Here is a 27,944-nt window from a genome sequence, read left to right as displayed (position 1 = left end):
TCAGGCACCAACAAAAACAACCTAAAGAATCTGGCCACCCTCTACAAAAAAGAAATCATCTTAGCGAAACAAACCTCTTATAACACCCGTATCACTCAAGCTAAATCTAACACAAAAGAACTATTCGCCATCCTGAAGGAAGTCAAATCCCCACCCAAGTCCCCAATTCTTGCCTCAAGGATAAGAACCGGTGCACAGGTATCCAAAATGCCCTTGCCAACAAGATAACTATGCTTCAGGCGAAGATCAATAACAAAAAAGTGTCCATAACTGCCCCAAACGCTGTTAACCTAGACCCTGCTATTAACCCATTACCAACTCCGAAACCGTTAGACAACACCCCCTTCCACTTTCGCAAAGTATCCACTAAAGAAGTTGACAAAGTCATCCTCACCCTCAAACCCTCCAATTGCCAGGGCGACCCATGCCCAGCCCAAATCATAAAAGACGCCGCCCGTGATCTCTCTCCTTTCATTACTAAACTTATAAATGCCTCTTTCACATAAGGCACCATACCTAGCAACCTGAAAAATTCCTGGGTCCTCCCCCTCCTCAAAAACCAAACCCTGGACCCCTCTATCCCTCTATCGCCCTATAACCACTGTGCCATTCCTATTGAAAATACTAGATAAAGTTGCCTACCAACAAATTCAACACCACCTGGAACTAAACAACCTCCTAGGATTCCGACAGTCCGGCTTCAGACCACAAAACGGTACTGAGACTGCACTCCTAGACCTCAAGGCACAAATAGACACACTTAGAGAAAACGGCACAACCTCACTCCTACTACTCCTTGTCCTTTCTGCCGCCTTCGACCTGGTAGACCATACAATACTATGCAATCACCTGGTCTCGGCAGCCTGCTTCTCTCAGGAAGCAGTTGCATGGATCCAGTCATTCCTAGACAACAGGACAATGCAAGTATTCTCTCCCCTAGCAGCTGCAGACCCTGCACCCATCACTTGCGGCATACCCCAAGGATCGTGCGTATCGCCCACTCTCTATAATATTTTCACAAAGCCCCTTTTCGATGATCTAGACGGTCTTGGTATCACCTAAACCAACTATGCAGACGATACACAGATCCTCATCCCGTTGACGGGAGATTATGACAAGGATTTGGCCTTTGTGAACAGAGTCTACCTCATCATCCAGGCATGGATGGCCGCTCACGGTCAATGCCTGAATGATGACAAAACCGAACTACACATTCTAGGCACCTCCTCCAACATCAAAAAATTGGGCACCAAATATGACTCCTTCATAATTGATAACAACACTATCACTGTAGCCAAAGTAGTTAAAACCCTCGGTTTTTACATAGATTCCACGCTCTTTTGACAAACTAGTGAATGCCATGGCCTCAGCTACCTCTTATACATGTAAACTAATCAGAGCAGCTAAGCCCTTCCTTTCACCCAACAACTGCGTCATCTTAGCAAGAGCATTAATCCTATTGAAACTAGATTATTGCAACGCCCTTTACATAGGCAGCAACAAATACATCACCTCTAAAATTCAAACATTGCAAAATAATGCCCTGAGAGGCGCACTAAACTTCCCTACAAATGCCCACATATCAGACCTTAGGAGATCCACTAACTGGCTCTCCACTAAAGATAAAATCCTCCTTAAAACAGCTTCCCTCACGCATAAATGCCTTAACCATGCAGCCCCGCAATACCTAATCGACAGATTCACCAGACAAACAGCCGCCCGTCCCCTACGAAAATCCAACTCGAACCTCTTACTAGTACCCAGATTCAAACTCACTAAATCTGGAGGGAGTAGCTTCGCTGTTAAAGCAGCACAACTGTGGAACTCCCTCCCAACCGATCTAAGAGAAGACCTCCCCTACCAGAAATTCAGATCTAACCTGATCCAATGGCTTAAAGATCATGATGTCTAACATCTCGCTACCGTCACTTAAGAACTCATGTATTCTCTGTATATTTAACTGTTTTTATATCTGCCACATCTGCATATTGTAAATTGGCTGTATATACTCTTATGTTCTTTTGTCTCTATTCGTCTACAGCACTGTAACCATAGCTGTACCCCTTGTTCATATGCAATATGTAACCTAAGGTGAAGAATCCTCTTTCTGCCTTTGCGCCCGAATACCTTTGGGTCTGGTGCGCAATATAAATCAATAAACAAACACACAAACCCTGTGTATCAGCAGCGTGGGACGGGAAGGCGTATGCTGTCATGCCGTTCCACTGAATCTGAAATGCATTGCCCAGGGAGCTGGGGCTCTGCACCTGCCAGGAGGCGAACTGATGGCACTTCCTGTTGTCACATGAGGCAAAGAGGTCCACCTGGGGGTGTCTCCATCTGCTTAAGTTTTCCTCAGTACGAGGTGGTTTAGATGCCACTCGTAATTGTCCCCTCCCAGTCTGCTGAGCCTGTCTGCCTCCAGGTTGAACTCCCCCGGAAGATGGACGGCCGTGAGGTAGATGTTGTTCTCCAGGGCCCATTCCCACATGCTGACTGGCATCTGCACAGTGGGGGGGACCTGGTACCGCCCGGCTTGTTGACATATAACATGCTGGTTGAGTTGTCTGTCTGAATGAGGACGTCCTTGCCGTCGATAAGGAAGGGTCCGAACGCTAGCCAGATCGCCTTCAGTTCCAGCCAATAGATGCGGTACTCCTGATCCTGCCGGGTCCAGATGCCATGGACGCAATGGTTGTCCAGCGTGGTCCCCCATCCCTCAAGAGAGGAGTCCGTGGTGATGGTGACCTGCTGGGTAGGTTGCCGGAAGGGCTTGCCCGTCCTCAGGTTGCAGTCCCTGTACCACCATGTGAGGTCCAGGTGAAGAGAAGGAGGAACGATGATCATCTCCACCTGAGAGCCCCGTTCCTGGTTCCATGATGCTGCAAAGTGCAGCTGTATCCTCCTAATCCTGAGTCTCGTGTGGGGGACGGCCAATAGGAACGCTGCCATGAGACCCAGTAGGTGTTGTTACCACCAGGCCGATGTCACTTCTCTGCTGAGGAGGTGCGCAGTGGCCATCTTGATGGCCGTGATCTTGTCTTCCAAATGAAAAACTCTCTCGGAGCCTGTGTCCAAAATGAGCCTCAAGGAGATCAGTCTGGGTAGGCTGCAGCTGCGACTTCTTGAGATGTACGGATAGCTGTGGTGGCCCTGAGCCCTGAGGAGGGCAGCCACTGTATTCATAAGCCTGCTAAAGACCCTCGGGGCCGGGTTGAGGCCAAAGAGAAGCACCTTATATTGGAAATGGCAGCCCATGATCCTGAATCGAAGAAAAGAACAACGAGGCTGCCAAATCGGGACATGTAAGTACGCGTCCTTCAAATCCAGGGAGCACATCCAGTCTCCCCTGCACAATGTCTCTGCTATTAAAGCCGGCGTAAACATCTTGACATTTTGTAGAGGTAGGGAGAGGTTGACGGTGGGAAGGTCCAGCACAACTCTCAGGCCCGCCTGGTTCTTTTTTGAATGGCGAAAATCCTGGAGTGGAAGACCAAGCCTCACTGGGAGGCTGGGACTTCCTCCACTGCCTGGCTCTCGACGAGCGACCGGATCTCTGCCAAAAGAGTTGCTGTCCCAACCTGTGGGAGTGGAGGGGAAGAGAGAGGAGAGGCTGGTATGGGTAGGCAGTGCCCCATGGATACTACCGAGAGGATCCAGGAGTCCGCAAAATTCTGGCGCCAGAACTGTGCTTGGAGAGAAAGCCTGCCCCCCACTGGAGACGTGTGGATCCAGAGGGGCGTGTCATGCCTTCTTTCCCTCTGAGGCTCTTGCAGAGGAGGGGGACTGGAAAAAGCCCTTACTCCCCACCCCCTTTTGTTTGCGCCTCTGTCTGTAGGTCCCTTGTCCGAGCGCTGCTGTGACTGGGTGTACGTTTTGGGCATGTCTCTGTGAGGATGGATCAAGACTTGGCCGTTTGTGAGCTGATTTTCTTTTTGTCCAGCTCCTCGTCTGTGGTGGAGTGGAAGAGGTCACCTCCTTCGAACGGAAGGTCTAATATGCGTTCCTGGACATCTGGGTTGAATTTAGTAGCACAGAGCCAGGCCGTTCTTCTCATGTCTGTGGCAATGCAGATGGCCCGGCCAGTGGTATCAATGTGGGCCACGGTGGACTCCATGATATCTTGTGCCACCATCTTGGCATCTGCGAGTCCTGCCTTGAATCATGAATGGCTCTGTGCCAGAAGCTCTGGGAGGAAATTGGCAATTTCCCACCAAAGCCACTAGTTAACGGCTGCCAGCATGGCATCCGCGTTGGCATGACGAAGATGCAGGGACGCGTTGGAATACAGCTTCTTCCTGTACGCCTTCAAGATCTTCTCCTCCTTGCCTAGCAGTGCCCCGCAGGAAGAGGCCGAGGACAACTGAGGCTTGGAGTATAGTGATGCTGCAGCGATCACCCAAGAGTGCGGCTTAGGGTGGGCCGCTAGCAAGAGTGTATCTCCCCTCCATCTGCCTGCACTTGGCGTCCAGGCGTCGATTGACCGAGTGTGGCTTGAGCCAGCCTTTTTTGGCAAAAGCGACCATATGTCCTTCTGCATCGAGATCCCTGTTCTCGCTGCGGGACGTAGCGTGAGGACTTCGGCGAGGACCCCCTCTGATGGTTGCTAGACCTTGGGTTGTGGAAGGCCCAAGTACTCTGCTAGCCCTGCAAGACGTTCATGGAAGGCCTTGGCTGATGACAGTGTGTCGGGGTCCTCCTTATCTGTGTCCACCGGAGGGTCCGGTTGTTCCGGCACCGGTGGAGGAGTGCTGTGTGCCGAAGGCTGGGGTGTGGAGACCGGAGCCGGAGGCTGCAGTGGAGGCTGGTATGGAACCGCCTGCACTATCGGTTGGGGTGCAGGAGCAAGCAGCGGAGGCTGAACAGGGGCAAGCGGTGTATGTATTGGGGCCTGCGGCGCTGGAGCCATTGGCAGGAGCACGTCCCTGAGGATGACCTCGATCCGAGGAGATTTCATGAGCCTGAGGAACCTTTCAAAAAATCTGTCCTCACAGGCCGGAGGGGTGGTAGGCGATATTGAAGGGGTAAGCGGGCGGATGCTGGAACCGTTGTGTACCCTGCCCATACTGACGCAGCAGAAACCTGCCCTGCGCAAATGAATGGTAGGCTGTAGGCCACATACCTGGTTGACACCAGTCCCACCTTGACACGTTCCTCCACCTGCTCCCTGCCTTGGTGCGGTTCAGGCGGATGTCAGAAATGTCTGGAACGGCGGCCATTTTGTCGAGCTGCCTTCCACGTGCTTGCGTCGTGTTCCTTGGCTCACTGGGCCCAGCCCCGTCCAGGAGTCTTGAGTGTGGATCATGAGGCCTACCCTGTTCCTCAGGCAGAGACCTGGTAGGTGTTTCACCGTCTGCGGATCTGCCGGTAGAACTGCATATAGCCGCCTGCTCGGACATGTTGCCGGTACTAGGGAGTGGCCCCTCGGGTGAAGACCTGGTAAAAGAACCTTCTTGGCCCTCAGCACTGTCATCAGGAGGATCTACTGACCCCTGTTTAGCAGAAACCTGTGCAGTTCCCTCTGGGACCACTGCAAAAGATTTAGGCTTACAGGTGTTTGGCAGTAAACCCACTTGGTAGCAGTCTGTACCACACAGGTTCACCTGGTAGCTGTGGCTGAGCAGTCAGACTTCCCTCAAGAAGAGTTAGGCAGTATGTGGAGTGTACAAGATAGGGCAATTTACACAGTAGAAGAAGCAGACACGGAACAGAGCTTGGGTGTAAAGATATATAATTATTTATTTTAAGGACACATCTATGAAAACACACTGGCACTAATACGGCAAACAACTTCAATTACAATTACTATAAGTATATCAATCCCCTAACAATATTTTGACAAGTCTAGGTTCAAAGGCACCACTTATTTGCAGACAGAGGTGAATGCTTTAACCTAGATGGCACTCTAATATTCGTTAGAACGGGAGAGAAGAACAAGTTACTTTCTTACCTGGTAACGTTCTTCCGATGGGATGGTCCGACAACGTATTCCATATCTATGACAGGTAATCACCACAGCTGTGCTGCTTCGGAAACTTTTTTCGGCGTCTGCGTCCTGCGTCGATGACGTCGATGCAGGTCTTCGAGGACCTCGTCCGACGTCATCCGATGTGATAAGTAAGACGCATGACGCCCGTAGCCTCAGTTGTAGTTTTTTCCCCCAGAACGTGTGACATTAGTCAACTGCCAGTCAGACACAAAGCCTTACGGAACGTAAGCTGCAATCGCAAAAGAAATTCTGCAGCAGGGTAGGCAGGGAGGGACGATATGGAATACGTCGTCCGACCATCCCATCGAAAGAACGTTACCAGGTAAGAAGGTAACTTGTTCTTCGAGGGGATTGGGTCCTCCGACGTATTCCATATCTATGACAGACTCCCAAAGCAGTACCAGAGCAAGGAGGAGGGAAAGAATTTATAATCAAAATTTAGAATTGCCAATCAAATAGCAGAGCAAAGGACCGCCTTGCCAAAGGCCAGATCCTATCCTCGGTTGGAATCGAGGGACTAGTGAGGTAAAAATGTATGTACAGAAGCCCAGGTGGCTGCATCACAGATGTTGCGAATAGGAACACCCCTCTGCAGGGCAATAGATGCAGCCATACCCCTGGTAGAATGGGCCTCCAAGCCAGCCGGCGGGTCCTTACCCGCAAAGCTGTAACACTCCGAGATGGCCAAAATAATCCAGCGAGACAAAGTCTGTTTCGTCACAGCCTGTCCCAAACGCTTTCCAGCGTAACCAATAAAGAGTTGATCGTCCACTCTGACCCGGGACATGCGTGAAACATAAAAGCTCAAAGCTCTCCTGGGATCAAGCCTATGGAGCCTCTCCTTTTCCTTACCAGGATGCGGAGGAGGATAGAATGCCGGAAGAACAACCTTCTGGGCCAAATGAAATTCCGAAACCACCTTCGGAAGAAAAGAAGGACAACCCTGTCCTTATGAAATACAATGAAGGGTGGCTTAACTGAAAGTGCCTGTAACTCACTCATTCTGCGAGCGGAAGTAAGCGCAACCAGAAACACAGTTTTCAGAGTGAACAGCCTCAAAGGGCAAGAATGCAAAGGCTCAAACGGAGCACCCATAAGAAACTTAAGAACAAGGTTTAAATCCCAACCGGGCACCAGGAAAGGTGACGGAGGGAACACATTAGTGAGCCCTTTCAGAAACTGTGAAATGAAAGGGATTTTAAAGTAGGAACACTCGAGCGCTTAAAGATGGACAGCGCCGCCAGGTAACCTTTAATGGTACCCACTTGCAAGCCCTTGTGGGCCAAAGAAAGTAAAAAGGACAGAACCATGGGGATGTCACATGCAAAAGGATCCACATTCTGAACTCTGCACCAGTCGCAGAACTTACGCCAACGGTACAGAGACTTTGTTGCTGGCGTTCGGGCCGAGAGCAACACCTCCTTCACGTCTTCAGGGAGGTCCCAATCCTTATACCTCAACCTTTCAGAAGCCAAGCGTGAAGGTTGAGGGATCTGACCTCTGGATGGAGAACCTGACCCCCCTCCCGTGAGAGCAGATCGTCTCGGTAGGGAAGACGACGTGGAGGGCAGATGGACAAGTCGAGAAGGTCCGGGTACCACGTCCTCCGAGCCCACGCCGGAGCAATGAGGATCATCCGGGAACCGAACTTCCATAACCTCCGCAGCACTTGCGGGATGACGGGGACTGGAGGAAACGCATACAGCAGCAGGAATGACAACTCCACCACGAACGCGTCTTCTAAGGCTCCTTTTGGAGGAAATTCCCGCGAGCAGAACCTCTCGCACTTCCGGTTGACACTGGAGGCGAAGAGATCCACTTGAGGGGTCCCCCAAAGGGCAAAGATCTCCAGGAGAATCTCCTGAGCCAGCTCCCACTCGTGAGAGATCGTCCTCTGCCTGCTCAAAGCGTCCGCTGTCACATTTTCGTCTCCGGCCAGATGAACTGCCGAGATCGAAACTTCCTGGTGGATGGCCCAGAACTCGAGCTGCATCGCCTCTCTGCACAGAGGAAGTGACCCTGCCCCCCCTTTTTGTTGAGGTAGTGCATGGCCACTGTGTTGTCCGTCAGGATCAGGACATTCTTTCCTCGCACAGTCGGCAGAAAAGCCTTCAGGGCTAGCCTGACGGCCCTTAGCTCCAACAGATTGATATGGAGTCTGGACACCGACGGAGACCAACGACCGCTGACTGTCAGCCCGTTGGCATGAGCTCGCCATCCCGTGAGGGATGCATCCGTCACGATCGTCACCTCCGGACAGGGAAGCCAAAATGGAGCCCCCTTTATCAAGTTGCCTTCGACGGCCCACCACAGAAGGTCCCGGGCGACCGAGGGCGGCACCTGAACCGGGTCCGACATCCTGCCGGAGGACTGCGACCATTGCATCTTGAGTGCCCACTGCAAAGATCTCATCCGCAGGCGAGCCTCTGGCACCAGAAGAATGCAGGATGCCATGAGGCCGAGCAACCTCAAGAACTCGAACGCTGGGAGAGTCTGGGCATTCTGAAACTTGTACACCATCTGCTGAATGTGAAGAGCCCTCACCTGGGGAGGAAAACACTGAACCAGGGAAGTGTCGAGCACTGCTCCGATGTACTGGAGCCGCTGTGTTGGCGTCAAATGGGACTTCTTTAAATTGAGGGAGAAGCCCAGCCTGTGAAGGGAGTGGCAGGTGACGGACAGATGATCCAGGACTTGCTCGGGAGAGCTCCCCCTGATCAACCAATCGTCCAGGTAGGGGTAGACGTGAATCCCCCCTTGCCTGAGATGCGCTGCCACCACCACCATGAGCTTTGTGAAAACCCTCGGGGCGGAGGTCAATCCGAACGGCAGGACCCGAAACTGAAAGTGCGAGTCGCCAACCGCGAACCTCAGGTACTTCTTGTGCTTGGGATGGATCGGCACATGGAAGTAAGTATCCTTGAGGTCGAGAGACATCAACCAGTCCTGAAGCTTAAGGGCCTGGAGGACTTGAGAGAGAGTAACCATCTTGAACTTGTCCTTCCTGAGGAGTTTGTTCAAACCGCGCAAGTCCATGATGGGTCTCAATCCCCCGTCTTTCTTCGAAATCAAAAAATAAGGGGAATACCATCCCTTGTTCCTCTCCGCTACAGGCACCAGTTCTATGGCGCCTTTCTCCAGCAGGGCTTCAATTTCCTGCGCAAGGAGCGGATCCAGACTCTGCAAAGAGAGGTTCCCCGGTGGATTGTCGCGAGGCCTGTGCCGAAAGGGAAGACAGTAGCCGTGGGTTATGATCTCCCGAACCCACACATCTGAAGTAATGGCACGCCACTCTACAAGATGCTGCGCCAGCCTTCCCCCAACCGGCGAACCATGGGACATGGCCTCATGACTGAGGGGTAGCGGCTGCGGCGTTACCTGAGGGCAAAGAGGCAACTGCCCGAGTGGCCTTGGCACCAAGGGTACCCTGTCGTCCACCTCTGGTACCCTGCGTTGGCCTCTTTGACTGCCAGCTCCTCTCGCTTTACTGAAGGATGAGTAATAGCGAAAGGAACCACCCCTCCATCTGCAACCTCTCAAGGCTCTCGTCAGCCTTGCTGCCAAAAAGGTGTTCACCATCAAAGGGCATGTTGAGGAGCCGGGACTGCACATCAGGAGCAAACCCCGACTTCCGCAACCACGCAAACCTGCGTATCACGGTGCTCGCCGCCATGGACCTGCTGACGCATTCAGCCATGCTCAAACCTGACTGAACGGACTCACACATGGCATCCTTACCATCCTGGACCATAGCAAGGAAACCATCCCGTTCATCCCCTTCGGGAATATGTTCAGCCGCTAACGCAACACAGTTCCACAGAGTGTGTGTGAAACGAGACAAGGCACAAATGGAGTTGGCCGCCTGAAGCACCATACCACCAGAAGAAAACACTTTCTTCGCCCAGCCATCAAAACGTTTGTCGTCCCTATCAGGAGGGATGGTAGGGTACGCCGCCTGCTTTGCCGGGGCCGTGGCCGCCTGCACCACCAAACTCTCCGGAGTGGGGTGCCTGGTCAAGTAGCAGGGGTCGCTACTGTCTGGACGGTATTTTCGCGACAAGGACCTGCCCACCGCCGGGAGACTCTCCGGAGCAGTCCAAGCCGCCGCCACCCTTCTCTGTAGAGCCATATGAAACAGCAGTACCGGGTCAGTTGGGGGACCAACATCAAGGATGTCCGTGAGATCATCCTGCACAAACTCCCCTGGGGGAGCAAACCATCCCAAGTACTCGGAAACCCTAGCCATAAGGCGCCGTACGAGAAATCGGCATGAGAGCAAGGCTCAGGCCTACAAAACTCCACCTCCGGAGAGGTGTCCAGTTCACTGGCATCATGCAAATCGTCAAACTGACTATGGCCCGAGACAATTTCATCTGGAACCCGACTAGGAACCAGGCCATCAGAATCCTCATCCACCTCTGAAATATATTCCAGGTGGCGAAAAGAAGGCACCCGAGAGTGCTTGCTCTTAACCAGAGCCTTCCTCAGGGGTTCCCCCCTGCCACGGGGTACCTCCGACACCCCGGCCTCGAAAGGCGTCGAGAGAACAGGCATCGGCGCCGAGAGGATTGGCGTCAACGTCGAGTAAATCGGCGTCGACGTCAGATGCAGCGCCGCCAGCATCGACACAGTCCTCGAAGCCGGAGCTCTGAGCGTGTCCTTCGACGACCTGAGCGTTGACGGCTTCCTCGGAGCCTCGAGGAAGCCTGTCGACGCCCTTGACGCCTCAGACGTTGATGTCTTCCTTGAAGACATCACAGGTGCACACGGTCTCAAACGCGTCGAGGACCAGGACCTGGAACGGGTACGTCGAGAACGAGTCCCCTTGTCCGAACTGGACCTCACCCGTGCCTCGTGCCGACCACTCTTGCGAGCGGTGTCTCTCGACCTCTCACGACCGACCCCCCTCGGGGGCGCGGACGGCTTAGTACCATGCGAATCTAGAATCGCCAGCATTTTCTTCCCGAAGGAAGCCCATTCCTCCGGCGTCGCACGGCTGGAGGGGTAACCGACTTGCCGGGCAGAGTCCTCAGAAGAGGACCTGGAAGACGACCGCTGTCGGCGCTTCCGAGAATGCCTCGAAGAGGCCGAGGAGTGGCGAGACCGACTCCTATAAGGAGACCCATGAGACTTCCGACGATGACGCGGAGAGTCTCCTCTCGAATCATCCGTCGAAAGCCCCGCAGACTTCGACTTCCGGGGCTTGGACACCCGACCTACCGACAACTTCTTCTTACGTTCACGTAAGGCTTTGGAGGTGAGCGACTGGCAGTCGATACAGTCATCCGTGTCGTGGGCCTCCCCGAGGCACCAGAGGCAGGCGTCGTGCGAGTCCGTCACCGACATCTTGGACCCACACTCCCCGCACTTCTTGAAGCCCGGACGCGGGGTCGAAGACGAAGTAGAAGACATCTTCACACAAAGGAGATTTCCACAAAAACTAACAGGTTCGAAGAACCGAGAAGAACAGAACTGCAAAGAGTCGAGGCGTTAACCGAGATTCACAAAGCAACACGCTCGCGGAACAAACGGAACTGAGGCTACGGGCGTCGTGCGTCCTACTTATCACATCGGATGACGTCGGAGGAGGTCCTCGACGACGGCGCATCGACGTCATCGACGCAGGAAAAAATTTCCGAAGCAGCACAGCTGTGGTGATTACCTGTCATAGATATGGAATACGTCGGAGGACCCAATCCCCTCGAAAAGGTAGGGTATGAAACCAACTTGGTACAAACACTTTTACGAAGCAAATGCAAGGCCCGCAAGGCAGGGTCTACTGTGGATTACAAAGTTCAGAGGCCAGGCCCACTAGGAGAGAGGCAAGGCGATATGTCCCAACAAGTATCACAGTGGAAACGCACTTCGAGTCTTTGTAGCAAATTGTCACAGAAAGGTTGGACCAGTTTAGAACAAAAAGTTAAGGTCTGGAGGCGACCCAATGGAAAGGTAAGGATTTAAGACACCTCACGCTAACCGTCACGAGGGAAGCCAGGCGGACACGGTACCTTGTAAGTGCAGAGACAGCTCCGGCCGGGGCAGTTGTTCCTGGTGGTGAATGCAAGTCGGGGCTTTGCCAAGAGATGAGATGATCTCGTCGTCGAAGGAAAGTTGAAGATCGTTGCACCACCAGGGAAGAGACCAGCCGCGGAGTGCTCCGTCACAAGGCACCACCTTTTGGTCGCGGTATGGGCTAGTGGCTATCCGCTGCCGGGGTGCTCAGCACGGTCAATTCGACCACTATGCCCTGGAAGCGAAGAAAAAGCAAAGGGACTGGTTGTTCCCACCAGGGGGAGAAGACTCTCCGGCGGGGAGATCTCCTCTGTCGTTGGGAAGTGGTGAGTCGGTTAAGCAGGGCTCCACCGGAGGTGTCGTCGTTGCAGGTCGGCTCAGCTTTACCCTCGTCGGATTCTTAGGTCCTGTGGCGACTTCTGAATGTCCAGTCCCAAAAGCCCTGCTTTTATGCAGCAAACCCCCATTCATTCAGCCTAGCTGTCAATCAAAACACGCTAAGTGGTGAGCGGGGTGGTTCACCACTTGGGCCAATCACACCAGACTGGGACTTGAGTTGGCAAGGCAACTCAGTCCAGGGTGCCTAAACCCCCTCCCCCGCCCCCTGTGGTACCCAGACAGAATGGCACCACTCTGGAGGGCTTCTGTGTAGAAGCCCGCCAAAAGTGGAACAAAGGGCTCAACCTTTGGTTCGGAGTTACAGAGGTGAACACAGACGCCATTTTAAAAGCCGAGTTCTGGCAGAAAATACCGACCGGTAGATTTATTTAAGACAAATAAACCGGCGGTATGTTAGAGACTAACGTGAAAAAGTATTAGCCTCCAACAATGGGAAGAATCCCATAGAGTTATATTCAGGGTCGAATATAACAAGTAGTTTCCACTGCCACCAGCCAAAACTCGACGAGGGGGGGGCGGGACAGTGCCCCCTCGAATAACAGACCCTGGGGTAATCGAATTACCCCTACTAGTACCTCCACAATAGGATGGTTTGTACTAATTCTGTTAGGAAATTTAGGTCTAGTAAAGCCAATGGTGACTTTACATGCCCTGTGAGACAGTAGTCAGTCCCAGGGTATGGAGTCTATGGTGGGGATCCTCTAGGACGCCCCAGTGTTACGGCACGGAGGGTGTGGTGTAACTCACATAGTAAAACACATGAGACCCTATGGAGTAAAAGACCCCATAGCCGATAGAACACATTGACATTCACAGGAATCAACCACATTCATGTCCAGGGGTGGGAGAAAAGAGTCTCACTCTTGGCAGGATAGACAAAAACAAACTCCAGAAATCCAGCAAAGCTGCTGGGGGACTCACTAGGTTAGGAAATTCAGCCTAAACAGAGAATTCTCCCTAACACTCGCCCCCCCCCAGACTAAGGGACAGGAGAATTCAATCCACTCCTGGATGAATCTCATACCTCTAGTCGATGACATACATCCTAGAGAGACCATCAGCATTTTGGTGGTGACACCCTGACCTGTGCTCAATGGTGAAATCAAACCCTTGCAGGCAGATTGACCATCTCAGTAGTTTTGGGTTTTCCCCTTTCATTTGCATTAACCATCTCAAGGGTTGGTGGTCAGTCTGAATGACAAAAGTAGAACCATACAAGTATGGCCTAAACTTCTTCAGAGCCCACACGATAGCAAAGCATTCTCTTTCGATTGTTGCCCACCTTGTTTCAGGATCCTTCAGCTTGCGGCTGATGAAGCAAACGGGGTGCTCCCTACCTTTCCCATCCAGTTGACAGAGTACGGCACCTATTCCTACATTAGAAGCATCTGTCTGCACAATGAAAGTTTGGTGGTAATCAGGAGCTCTGAGTACTGGGGCTTGGCAAAGAGCCTTTTTCAGGTTTTCAAAAGCCTGATTGCACTCCTCGTTCCATCTAACCTTTTTAGGAAATTTTGGAGAGGAGATGACATTCAGAGGAGAAGCTATGGTCCCATAGTTCTCAATGAAATTCCTGTAATACCCAGTGAGACCTAAGAAGGCTCTCACTTGGGTCTGAGTAGTAGGTGTTGTCCAATTTTGCACAGCTTCAATCTTACTGAGCAAAGGCCTTATTTCTCCACCTCCTATCTCATGTCCAAGATAGACTACCTTACTCTGTCCAATTTGGCATTTACTCGCCTTTATGGTCAGATTGGCTCGTCCAAGAGCCTGCAAAACATCTCCTAGGTGGGTTACATGTTCCTCCCAGGAATTATTGAACACTGCTATGTCATCCAAGTATGCCATGCAGAAGTCCTCCATCCCATTCAGAACCTGGTTTACCATCCGTTGAAATGTAGCAGGTGCATTTTTCAATCCGAAAGGCATCACCTAAACTGGTATAAGCCAACGGGGGTAGAAAATGCAGTTTTCTCCTTGGCATGGTCTGTCAGGGCTATTTGCCAATAGCCTGACGTCAAGTCAAATGTGCTGAGGAACTTGGCTGAACCAAGTTTATCCACCAACTCATCTGTTCTTGGCAAAGGGTGGGCATCAGTCTTGGTGACTGCATTAAGAGCTCTATAATCCACGCAGAATCTGAGTTCTTTAGATCCTGCCTTTGGTACTAACACAACTGGGCTAGACCATGGACTAGTAGAGGGCTCTATTACCCCGAGATCAAGCATCTTGCTGACCTCACCTTTGATGTGGGTTCATACATTTTCTGACATTCTGTATCGTCTGCTTTTGACTGGCAGACAGTCACCAGTGAGTATGTCATGCTGGCCCCAAGGGGTCAAGCCTGGTGAAAGCGAGAACAGAGGGGCAAACTGATTCAACATAGATTTGCACTCTTCTTGTTGCACGGGTGTCAGATTTGAAGAGAGATTCACTCCTTCAATTTTTTTGTCTAAAGGTAAGCCTCTGAGGAGATCAGGAAGAGCTTCACTCTCTTCTTCTTCCTCGGATGATGCTAGAAGCAACGCTCCTACATCAGGTCTCGAGACATACGCTTTGAGTCGGTTGGTGTGGAAGACTGTCGGAGCCTCCTTGGGATTGCCCAAGTCCACCCGGTAGTTGACCTCTCCGAGATTACCCACAACTCTGAAGGGTCCCATCCATTTGTCTTGCAAGGCCCTCTGCCTTGTTGGGATCATAACGAGAACTAGCTGGTCTTGAGTGAACTCAACCATGTTAGCCTTTTGATCATGCCAGTGCTTGACCAATGCTTGTCCAGCTTTCAAGTTATTACTTGCTTCCGTCATCATGTGCGACATTCTCCTCCGGAGACCTATCACGTAGTCCGTCACTCTGACTGGCTTGGGGGAAGGAGCACTCTCCAACCCCTCCTTAATCAGGGCCAATGGACCTCTAACAGGATGACCATAGAGAAGCTCAAAGGGAGAATAACCTACTCCCTCCTGAGGGACTTCTCTATATAACAAAAGGGAAGGCATGGCAGTAGAAGGTCCCACTTTCGTTTAAGGGGTTCTTCTAAAGCACCTATCATGCTCTTAATGGTTCGGTTGACCCTTTCTACCAACCCATTGGTTTGTGGGTGATAAGCTGTTGAGAACTTGTAAGTAACTCCACAGGTTTTCCACATGGCTTTCACGTAGTGGGACAAAGTTTGACCCCGTCAGAGATTACTTCCTTAGGAAACCCGACCCTGGTAAAAATACCAAGGAGGGCCTTAGCCACAGCCGGAGCTGCAACAGTCCTCATAGGAATTGCCTCAGGATACCTAGTAGCATGGTCTACTACAACAAGTATAAACCTGTTGCCTGAGGAGGTTGGAGGATCAAGGGGACCAACAATGTGAATCCCTACTCTCTCAAATGGGACTCCCACAACTGGGAGAGGCACTAAAGGTGCCACATTCTTGGAGCCAACCTTACCAGAGATCTGGCAGGTGTGGCAGCTCCTGCAGTGTTTTTGTACTTCGGCCCCCATCTTCGGCCAATAAAAGTAGAGAGAGAGCCTTTCCTTAGCCTTCTTGAAACTCAAGTGACCAGCCAAAGGAATCTTGTGGGCTAACTGCAAGCACTGTTGTCTGTTCTCTTGGGGTACTACAAGTCGTTTATAGTCTCCAGGTGCAGACTCAGTCGGTTCACTGTAGAAGAGGCCATCTTCCCAGTGCAACCTGTATTTCCCAGGCTCTTGCCCTTCAGCCAGGGCTTCTGCCTGGTGGCGAAGACCTTCCAGAGTTGGACATTCTCTCTGTCCCTTACTGAAGTCCGCCCTATTGGGTCCACCTTCTGCCAGTAAAGACTGCAGCTCAGGATGGTCAACAGGATCCAGACCTCCAATGAGTTCCTGGCCTTCCATTAGCTCTTCCTCAGAGTCTAATTCTACCACACAGGGTTGTACCACCCTCTCAGCCTCAGCTGGAGGGGGAGTTATGGGTGTAACTTTGGACAACCGTGGGAAAGTCCTTGTTGGCTGCACTGGAATGCTGGCTGCTGGTTTTGGGATAGAAGTCTTAGGTTTCCCTTTCGCTTCTGATTTCTTTGAGAAAGCAGCTGACAATTCCAGTGGAGCAGGAGTGATATCTTTCTTCATCATCTCCTGGGGAGTACCTCTCATGGTTCTCTCCCTTGCAGGTCTGGTTAGCTCCTGTAACCGTTTACTAGGAGGTCTGGGGGTATGAAACACAACTTGAAGAGTTTTTAAATCATTACCCAACAGAACTCGTCCTGGTACCTCACTCTGTATGCTGACAGGTATCTTTACAGTCATGTCATTACACTGGATGAGAACTGGTAATTGGGGAAGCATCTGCACAGGCACTCTAGCTAACTTGGTGAGGCGTTTGGGTGCCTTAGCAACATCCTCAGCCTGAAAAAAAGATTTATCCACCACAGTTATGCTGGCCCCCGTGTCCCTAATGGCAGGAGTCTCCTGACCATTCACCTGGACACTGTCCTTATAATACTCTTAAGTATTATCTGGGATAGAATTATAGTCATCTAAATTCTGTTGTTCCCACAAACCCAGAGACACTAAACAAACACTGGCTGAGACTCCAATGGGTTCATCAGCCAGTAGTAGAAAGTTTCCACTTGCCATTTGGACTTCCTCTTCTGGAGCGAAGGCTAAGGAGACAAGCTGGACCCCTGAAGGTTTACCCTTGCATCTGGGATCTCCTTTCACATGGTCAATCGAGCCACAAACAAAGCATTTACCGAATGCTTTCTGGAATGGTGGCTTGTTCTGGCCTCCCTCCGGTTTGGCACCAGAAGGTACACTATTCTGCTCTGGTTTTCCTTGTGGCTTACCCTTATGGTTTTGTTTGGGTCCCTCTTTGGAATTTGAGTTATTCTCTTTTGAGTCTTTTTTAGGCTGTTTTCCCTCATCCTTTTTCTGAGTTGCCCCAGAATCCTTATGAGTTGCCCCAGAATCCTTATGAGTAGCCCTGTTGGCAACCCACAAGTCAGCAGCCTTAGCTAGCTTCCTGGAATCCAATTCCTTCGAGTCAGCCAAGTGCTGTCTGAGCTCAGGAGAACAGGCATCATAAATAGACTCCAACATAAAAAGATTCTTCATACCCTCATAAGTGTTCACTTTGTAACCCTTAATCCATCCCTCGAAGTTTTTCAACCCTTCACTCACCCAGGTAGCCCAAGGGGTACCATCATGCTTTTTGCAGGTTCTAAACCTCTTAAGATACTGGGAAGAGGTCTTCCCAAATCTAGCTATCAAAGCTAGTTTCACACTTTCATACTCTTTCCTATCCTCCTCCCCCAACTCCATTACCACATCAGTTGCAACAGGGGGGATCCTAGAGAACAGCCAGGTAAGTAGCTCATTACCTGTGATGTTCTGGAGCCCAGGATTGTACTCAAGCAAACTCAGCCAATCCAACATAGCCAACTTAGGTTCATACATACCCACTAATTCCTTAGGCATCCGCGGTCTTTTGGGACTGGAACTTCTAGAGGAGTCAGAGACAGAAGCAGTTTCGACAGACAACTTTTTCATTTCTAACTCATGCTTGAGCTCCATTTCTCTGAGCCTAAGAATTTGTTGCATTTCTTGGTGTTTCTGTTCAGTTTGAGCAGTAATCCTTCTGAATTCAAAGTATATTTTCATTTTTTCTAGTTCAAGGACTTGAGGACTTAGTGTGGGGCCTGTTATAGGCCCAGTAGGTACAGCTGGTAAGGCAGACAGGAGAGCAGGGGAGACAGTTTTGTTAGCCTCTCCTTCCTCTTCAGCCTCTTCATCACTATCATCAGAACTTTGATTTAGATCAACACCATTACTGTTATCTACATTTGCTGGAGAAGTTGTTTCCTCTGAACCTGTCCCCAGACTTTGGTTTTCCAGCAGTCTCGCTATCAGTTGTACTTTCTTGCCTCTTACAGAAAGATTCCTTTGTCTACAGAGAGCTCTGAAACTCTCAGTACTTTCACCTGACACGGACTCTTGGCTGTAAACTTCCATAGTAGACATGTTTTTGAAAGTTGCTTTTTAGTGCCAAGCTTTGTTGTTAGTTATCCTAAAGTGTTGAAAAGCACTCTAAACTGTATACTCGATACAAATCCCACCGCTGCCACGAGTGTTAAGCAGAAACCTGTGCAGTTCCCTCTGGGACCACTGCAAAAGAGTTAGGCTTACAGGTGTTTGGCAGTAAACCCACTTGGTAGCAGGCTGTACCAAACAGGTTCACCTGGTAGCTGTGGCTGAGCAGTCAGTCTTCCCTCAAGAAGAGTTAGGCAGTATGTGGAGTATACAAGATAGGGCAATTTACACAGTAGAACAAGCAGACACGGAACAGAGCTTGGGTGTAAAGATATATAATTATTTATTTTAAGGACACATCTATGAAAACACACTGGCACTAATACGGCAAACAACTTCAATTACAATTACTATAAGTATATCAATCCCCTAACAATATTTTCGACAAGTCTAGGTTCAACGGCACCACTTATTTGCAGACAGAGGTGAATGCTTTAACCTAGATGGCACTCTAATATTCGTTAGAACGGGAGAGAAAAGGCAGGGTATGAAACCAACTCGGTACCAACACTTTTACGAAGCAAATGCAAGGCCCGCAAGGCAGGGTCTACTGTGGATTACAAAGTTCAGAGGCCAGGCCCACTCGGAGAGAGGCAAGGCGATATGTCCCAACAAGTATCACAGTGGAAACGCACTTCGTGTCACGTGGGAAGCCTGGCGGACACGGTACCTTGTAAGTGCAGAGACAGCTCCGGCAGGGGCAGTTGTTCCTGGTGGTGGATGCAAGTCGGGGCTTTGCCAAGAGATGAGATCTCGTCGTCAAAGGAAATTTGAAGATCGTTGCACCACCAGGGAAGAGACCAGCCGCGGAGTGCTCCGTCACAAGGCACCACCTTTTGGTCGCGGTATGGGCTAGTGGCTATCCGGTTGCCAGGGTGCTCAGCACGGGCAATTCGATCACTACACCCTGGAAGCGAAGAAAAAGCAAAGGGACTGGTTGCTCCCACCAGTCAGGGGGAGAAGACTCCCCAGCGGGGAGATCTCCTCTGTCGTTGGGAAGTGGTGAGTCGGTTCAGCAGGGCTCCACCGTAGGTGTCATCGTTGCAGGTCGGCTCAGCTTTACCCTCGTCGGATTCTTAGGTCCTGTGGTGACTTCTGAAGGTCCAGTCCCAAAAGCCCTGCTTTTATGCAGCAAACCCCCATTCATTCAGCCTAGCTGTCAATCAAAACACGCTAAGTGGTGAGCGGGGTGGCTCACCACTTGGGCCAATCACACCAGAGTGCGACTTGAGTTGGCAAGGCAACTCAGTCCAGGGTGCCTAAACCCCCTCCGACACCCCCTGTGCTACCCAGACAGAATGGCACCACTCTGGAGTGGAACAATGGGCTCAACCTTTGGTTCAGAGTTACAGAGGTGAACACAGACACCATATGGTGACTTTACATGCCCTGGGAGACAGTAGTCAGTCCCAGGGTATGGAGTCTATGGTGGGGATCCTCTAGGACGCCCCAGTGTTACGGCACGGAGGGTGCGGTGTAACACACATAGTAAAACAAGTGAGACCCTATGGAGTAAAAGACCCCATAGACCATAGAACACATTGACATTCACAGGAATCAACCACATTCATGTCCAAGGGTGGGAGAAAAGAGTCTCACTCTTGGCAGGATGGACAAAAACAAACTCCAGAAATCCAGCAAAGCTGCTGGGGGACTCACTAGGTTAGGAAATTCAGCCTAAACAGAGAATTCTCCCTAACAACCCCCTTTCCTGCCGGCTGGTAGCGGTTCGTCCCGCGCAAGTGAGTCCCTGGAAAAGAGTCTCCCTTGCGGGGTGCACTGGAAAAGAGTGGCCCTACCTTGGGCCTGGATCGATGATTGACAAAGTCCTTCAGGTCCTCTGGAGGCGATCTCTGGAAGAGCTCCCACCACCTGGCTAGTCTGCTCTTCAGCGACCTCGAGGAAACACAAGGCAACATAGGAAGAGGGCGTGGGGGTCTGAAGTTGGGAAGCGTCTGTCGCAGGATGGCCACCTGCTGAACCCTGTAGAAGTCGACATATACGCCGGGTAGAGGAGCATGACGCCTGAGGACCGAGTACCTGGATAAAAAGACAGAAGAGAAGATCCACACATGGAATTACATGGCCGAAGCCAAACCCAGGAGTGCTGGTGAATTCGGCCTGTTCCTGTCGACGCGGAAAAGGGGACTGAGGTGTGGTGCCGAAGGGTGGAGTCAGGGCAGCGCATGCTCCCAGGGCTGCACCCCCACGCGCTTCTAAATTTAAAGGGGAAGAAGGATTTTTCTGGTGAGGGGACGCCCATGCAGTATGGAGGAAAGGAGACAGGACGTAAGAGTATGGAACGGAGGCAACTGGTGCAGTGCGTGCTATTTATACCATCAACGACATTAGGTCCAGACGTGGGAGTGGTAATCGTCGAGGGACATCGACTTGATGCTGCAGAGTGCCTTTGCTGCCAAAAAACGTTCACAGACTGCAAAGAAGGATATGGATATGTCTAAGATGAGAAGTCTGTGGGAGGACACAATCCATTCGAAGTGTAATATTACAAATTAAGAATCATTTATTTCACCATTTACCAGGGAAAAGGACCTGGCTCCAGGGCTTCATTTGTGGGGGGGTGTTTGCCAGGTTCAGCCCTGCCACTTATTTTTGAGCCCCAGCACTTATTGTATCAGACTCACTTTAATTATGAAGGGGTGACAGTCAGTGCATTTATCACCCACAATGAGCAGGTTCGAGCTGTAGTGTAACCCCAAATACATTGACACTGTTGGGAGAAGCTATGGCGGTGGCAGCAGTGGTGCCCATGCACAGTGTTACCGGAGTGCTAGAAAATATTTGAGCCTCGACACTTCTTTCTTTTCGCTTTAAGCACTGCCTGGCTCACTAGAAGGGCTGGCAATTGAGTCTTAGGGAGGGGTTGGACTGGGAGTGGTGAGATGTGCACAGCATGTAGGGGGAGTTGGTGTGCTGCTACATACTGAGACCTACTGTGCTCTCTTCACCTGTTGCCTCACCGTGGCGTAGTGCAGTTCGTTGCGGTGCAAATGTCCCAGGAAACATGCATTCTAGTTTTGAGGACCGGTCCTTCTACGACCACATTGATGTTTTGCAGATTTCAGGCAACCGTCTCATGTGCGAAGGTGCTGAAATCCAGGGAAAGGGTTGGGTTGTCCAAATGTTATGTAGCCAGTCATGTCCAGAGGGTCCTAACAGGTAACTATGCAAAATGTGATGCAGATTGGTGAAACGTTGTGGAATGTCATAAGGAACAATGCTTCACCACAAACCCAGTCACACACCCACACATTTTCACTTTTATAAATATGGATAGATGTGTAAGAAAGCATTTAAATACAACATGAATGTCTACTACTCTACAGTACATACTATATCAAGGTTTAATTGCCTTTTCCTAAAATGTAAATCACACTGCAATCATTTGCCCACCCTCTCCTATTCAAGGTGTCATTTTAGCGTTATTTATAAAGTAACCCTTTTGATTTGGGCCTGTCAATCATGTTCAGGGGCCGAATTATGGTATTTCACTCACGTCAGGAGATGTGTTTACAATTATTGGGAAACAAAGAGCTTAAGGGTCCCTAACCAGTATGCTCTGTAACTAGTAGTAAGGGGAGTAGTGCTCAATCATGTACCTCCAAACAATGGGGGTCATACACTCGTTACCTTTGCTGTATTTTTTCAGTTATCACAGAGCCTGGCCACTGAAATGGATAACCCCCTCTCAACAAAACGCTTGGCCAGAGGTGTCTACATGAAGCAAGAGCTCAATACTGTCATTAGGTTACAGGTAGGTTGGTGGGTTGCTAGAGTACCAATGAATGCATCACAGGCTATTGGGATGTCCTTGGCAGGAAGGTTGTCTCATTACTATGGCCGGGTGGGTTGATGGGAAAGTAGATGAATGATTAACGCATCACATGCCTTTGAATGAGCCTACTGTACAGTACTGTAGCAAGATGTTGATAGCTGTTAAGTACCCAAGTGTGTGGCAGTGCCAGGAGACTCCTGTGCAAGTCGTAGGCACAGAGTGTCTGAGGGGGTGAGAGGATTACTGCAAGAATGTCAAATGCAATTGAAACCACCATCCAGTAGTCCTACAGTAGAAGGCTAATACTGTCACACAGCCTCTCCCGACAATGCTTTAGTTATTTGGTGCCCTTATGCGGATGCTGTGGGATCCAATTTCTGACTGAGTTTAGATCTGGCCTGTGACGATGTTTCAGCTGCCAATAAGAGCAATGCTACAATTCTTCAGCTGATGGTAGAAACCCGCTGTGTTCAGAAGCTGTTTGTGCTGTAATAACCAATACTGTATCAAACCATTCTGAGCAAAATCACCAGTTCTGCAGCATTTGTTGCAGCACAAAGTAGTGTCATTAGTAGGTAGCACCTACTGCAGTACTATGTTCCATTCTGCTGCATGCCTATAATAAAACAACATTAAGAAATGCCTTAAGAATCACATGTGTTATATTGCTGGCCTGATAGGTTTTATCAATGTTTTGATGTACTTCTGTTTGTAGTATTATTAGTAATGTGCACACTCACCATTGGGGCTTCGCACGCGTTTCATTAAACTACAAAAATCAATGACTGTCGTGACGAGTGTGCCATTCCACTAACCCCACATCCCCAAAGATTTAGCTTGGGACACATGGACCAGGACCAGAGTGAAATGCTTCAGGAAGATCAGGTGTGAACTCAGAAAGCTGGGGCTCAGGCACTGGGAGACAGGCCACATGGTTGGGGTCAAACTGAATACAGTGGGGGAAAGGGGCAGTGCCTCAGACATGACAAATACAGTGGCACACTTTTGCAAAAACATATTGCTCTCTGGTAGTATAGTAAATGTCCTTTTGGAAAGGGGTAATAAGGTACCTCGATGTATTAGAATATGCAAAAAAATGTCAGTGGTAGTGTGCATTAGAACAATAATGCAGATTTTTTAGGCAGTTTACTGTAAAGCAAAACGCACAATTTGGAGTATCTCCCCTCTTTTCCAGGGACCATGCCCAGCCAGCAAATCCTGGCTCCAACACAGAAGTAAGCAAGCTGAATACATGTGCATACTGTACGTACTGCACAGTATGGGATCCCTAGGATGCTGAGATCTGCAGTGTGAATTATCTATAAAAGTACATAAACAAAATAAAAAAATAAAGATATCAGTGAAGGTACAGGGTACTGCGAACACAATTGATCAGGATCACCCAATTTATCACGGGCATGCCAAACTGTTTAGTTGAGCAGCAGCTTCCAATTGTTGCTCCCAAATCCATATCAAGGTGACCATAACACGGAGCCACACCATCACGCAAAGATCTGGCGTCTGAATGCCTATGTACTTCAATGGATGCCTAGGTCACAACTCCTCCCACTCGCTCACCACCCGTGATCAGCACGGGAGCTCAGGAACCATCTCAATGGCAAAGAGCCAACCATCGGTGAAATGAGAAACAGTTTCATAAAAGGTTGTGCGCCACCAGCATAGCTGATAGATTGAGGCCAACGCATCACGGGAAGAGTTGCCTGCGTGGCTTGTTCAGCCTATAAAACCAGCATGATTTTAAAAATAAATGATGATTATTTAGCCCTTGTTGGCCTATATCAGACAGAATATTGAAATTAAAGGGTTATGTGTAGGGGGTGGGGAAATTAAAGTCTTGGCATATGCGCATGATGTGGTGGTAATACTGAATAACCCAATGGAAGGTGGGCCTATTTTGAAGAATATGATTGAGGAGGTAGGGAAGTTGTCTGGTTATAAAATCAATTGGGGGAAAACAGTAGTTTTTCCACTGAGTGTTAGTCTTAATTGTGATCGGTTATTGGGATGGGATTGTAAATGGGAAAGGGATTGTGTCAAGTATTTAGGTATTTATCTGATCCGGGATGTAAATAAGCTGGTTGAGTATAATGTGAATAAAATAATAGGTTCTCCAAAGGGATATTAGGAAGTGCCGTTATACTATTTTAAGTATCTGGGCAAAAGTTAATGCAATTAAAATGATGCTGCTTCCTATGGTTTTATATCTCATTCAATCAATTACACTGCAGTTCACAAAGAAAATATTAAGACGTATTGACAAAGTCTTCCAAGAATTTTTGTGGGGTGTTGGGAAAAGAGCTTTTATTCCACGTTATATTATGACTCGAAAACTTTGTGATGGTGGGCTTGGTTATCCTATCCTAGGGAGCTATTGTAAAGGATTCTTACTTAAAAAAATGTTTACTTTCTCAAATGATGATTTGGACTTAGCGCCTTGGTGGGTGTGAATTGAGAGAGAAATGTTAAATCCATACAATGTGAAGAGTTTATACTCTCTGGGAAAATTGCCTCGACAGGCATTGAATCTGAAACCAATTGCTGTTACAAAGGATGCATTGGTCTTGTTGATAACAGATAATGGTCAATGGTTGCATATGTATAAAGAAGCTTCTTTATGGTGTAATCCTGGTTTGCAGGTTAATAATAAAATGTAACATTGGAGAAGTTGGAGTAATAAAGGTGTTTTGATGATTGAAGATGTCTGGAATGATAATGATGAGATGGTTTCCTTTGACATTTTGAGTAATAAATATGGACTGAGCAGGAGGGAACAGGGAAGGTATAGATTATTGAAGGATTTTCTTTCTGAGCGGCGACAGATGTTAGGTTCAAGATTTGTGCAGAAGCCGGAGATATCTGAATTGTTTGCTGTGACGCAACAGAAAGTGTCGGATATCATGAATTTTATACCTTTGGAGAGTGCTTGGTTGGCCTCATGGGAGAAAGTGAGACTGAAATGGTCTGGAGAGTTGGGCAATGATATTTCGGTGGAAGAGTGGGAGCGAATCTGGAAGGTCCCGGTTAAGGCGAAAATTGACTTAAACTTACGTTGTATTCATCAAAGGGTGTTGGGTAGGATTTATTGGACTACGCAGCGTATGTATGATCTGGGATTGATGGAAGATGATATTTGCTGGGGGTGTCGAAAGGGGAAGGGTTCTCTGTTGCACATGTTGTGGTACTCTGATAAGGTCAAGGACTATTGGAAAGAGGTGTTGGACAGGATTGATGCGATTTGGACTATCAATTTTCCGTGAACCCTTTATCTGTGCTTCTACTATCTCCAAGATGTGGGCGCAGTATTGCTTTTGTAACTAGAAATTGGATTAATAAATGCTTACTGGTAGCTGTCAGACAGGTGTTGAGGGTCTGGAAAACTAGGAAGAAACCTCTTGTGGAGAGTTGGTTATGGGATATGAAGATTCTTTCAAGATATGAGAAATGCTCTTTTTATAGGCAGCAAAAAGAAATAGTATATGAAGAAATGTGGGGACCTTAGTGGAGTGGATGATTTTATGTCATGGTATGAGTTTTATGGCTTTATTCTTTTTTTTAAGTAATGGGGGTTGGGACGTGGGAGTGTGTTTTATGTATTGTCCTTTGTCCTGATTTGTCTTGTTCTTTTGTTGATCTGTATTGTTTCATGGTACTTTAGAGAATCTAGGCTTGGTATTTAGATTTAGAATTAATGTTGATTCTTTACTTTGCTTTGTTGTTGCATATGTTTTTTTTTTTGTATTTTAAGTGTAATCATTTATTCTTCAGAATCAATGCATGGTTGTAATATATTTTGTGGAAATTATAAATAAAGTGTTTTTTTTTAAAAAGTGACATATTCACAGTACGGTTGTGGTCAAACAGGATGATTAGATTTAATAATCTGCTAACAGGGAGAGGTTGCACCCCGTTAAAGCATGGCAGATCAGACCTTTCACTGACCTGTGCTGAATAGGTTTTCTTTATCCAAAATCATGATTTCCTTCTTGTCTGGGTTATCTTAGTCCAAATAACACTTTGTACAATTTTAAAACAGCGCAAGGAAACAGCAATAGTTAATGTGATTTGCCACCTCTGCTCCAGGAAGAGAAATGAGGAAAGCTGATTTAAGGCAAATGGCAATGAAAATAACAAGCAGGGGTGGAATTAGGTCAGAGAAATGCCAGGACTGGGATCCCCGACAGCCCATACTAATATTATTATTGGTTAGGAACTTTTCAAGAGAGGACACACTTTAAGATCAATATGCATCTTTCGTGAATTAAAATATTTTCAGAAAGAATGAAAAATGCAATGGCCATGAAAGATGATTAGGCAACCCAAGCGCGGACATATATTTTTAATAAATCTAACTTGGAATTTTAACACTGTAATTGCTTTACTAAAAATAAACAGAATACTTGGGAACCTTGCAGAAAGAAATAACCAGCAAAAAATCTATGACAATGATGTTCTTTTGTGCTGTATCCAAACTAGTTTACCAGAAAATGATCGTATGCCTCAATGACCCCTTGAACCTAGACGTTGTCAGCTTGGAATGCCCCCACAATTCTCCAATTTCGCAAATCTCTCAAAACATGGCTCTTTCTACAACTGACCAAGGACATATCAATGGATGGTACACCCCATTTCGGCGTGACCAGTCCGGCGCTGGGATGTTTCGGCGCCAATAAGAAACATTTTCCAAACCATTCTGAGCTCATGTTTTGCATTTGTTAAAAAGCCTCTAGGATGCCATTTTTCAAACTGTATTCTTTGCCCATGTCATGCTGACTACACTGCTGAGTGAGCTCAGAAAATTCTCGTTTTAGCGCGTTCACTGTCATTGGGTACACCATTAAAATGCAAAATTATTAGATGCTGAGTCGGTGCCTGTGTATAGCGCCTACATTTTCAGAGTATATGAAGGGCGTCGAGTGGGTGCAAGTGCTAGCCTAAACCGAAAGCCCAAACATTTGGATGACCATCAACAGGTTAAATGCTTGCCAGTGTTGAGATCACATAATCTAAGCAAAATAGGGAATGCTGGTGCTTTATAAATTGACGTTTTGAAAGCGTAAGTAAGTTCAAGCTACACGGTGTGGCTAAAAAATACTTTCATTTTGAAAAATGCAACAAAAAAAAGTGCTTCAGTTGCCATATGCTTGTCTTTTGAAATATATACGTAGAATGCACTTGTGGCCACAGATGACATTCTTCTTTTGTAAAATCGACAATGTTAGTGGAAAACAACTAAACAACCGTCGGCACCGAGAGACCTGGAAAGGGTGAATGCTGCGCTTTACAAATAATGTGAATATGGAACCTAACAAAACATGTTCCATTTTAAAACTAGTCTTCAGTACAGACGACAGGAGCCACAGATATACATTCTTTGTTGTTTTTTCTGCAGGTTAAATTAGCAAAATAATTAACATAGAGTAGTACAATTCAGTTACAGAATGGGTTGGCCCTCAACGCCATGGTGGAACCTTGGAATCCTAACACCCCATTTCTGCACAGCCAGTTTGGCACTGGCCGATTACGCTGATACTGGTTCAGTGATAAATTGCGCCGAACTGGCCGCGGCAAACTGGCTCCTGCGGCGAACTGGCCACGCCAAATCGGCCCACGCTGACATGTCCTGCTCCGTCCAATGGACGCACACGGATGCTCAGACCTCCTTAC

General features: G+C 48.7%; 1 protein-coding gene across 1 annotated transcript in view; it reads right to left on the bottom strand.

The window, feature by feature from the left end:
* Positions 1–27,944, bottom strand: part of KIF14 (kinesin family member 14) — a 1,355,767-nt gene that overhangs the window by 186,180 nt on the left and 1,141,643 nt on the right. The window lies entirely within an intron of this gene.

This window comes from Ambystoma mexicanum, chromosome 1q (genome assembly GCF_040938575.1).
Source record: "Ambystoma mexicanum isolate Mex_15411 chromosome 1q, UKY_AmexF1_1, whole genome shotgun sequence".
Taxonomy (NCBI): domain Eukaryota; kingdom Metazoa; phylum Chordata; class Amphibia; order Caudata; family Ambystomatidae; genus Ambystoma; species Ambystoma mexicanum.
The sequence above is the reverse complement of the archived record's forward strand: the minus strand, read 5'-3'. Positions and strand labels throughout refer to the sequence as shown.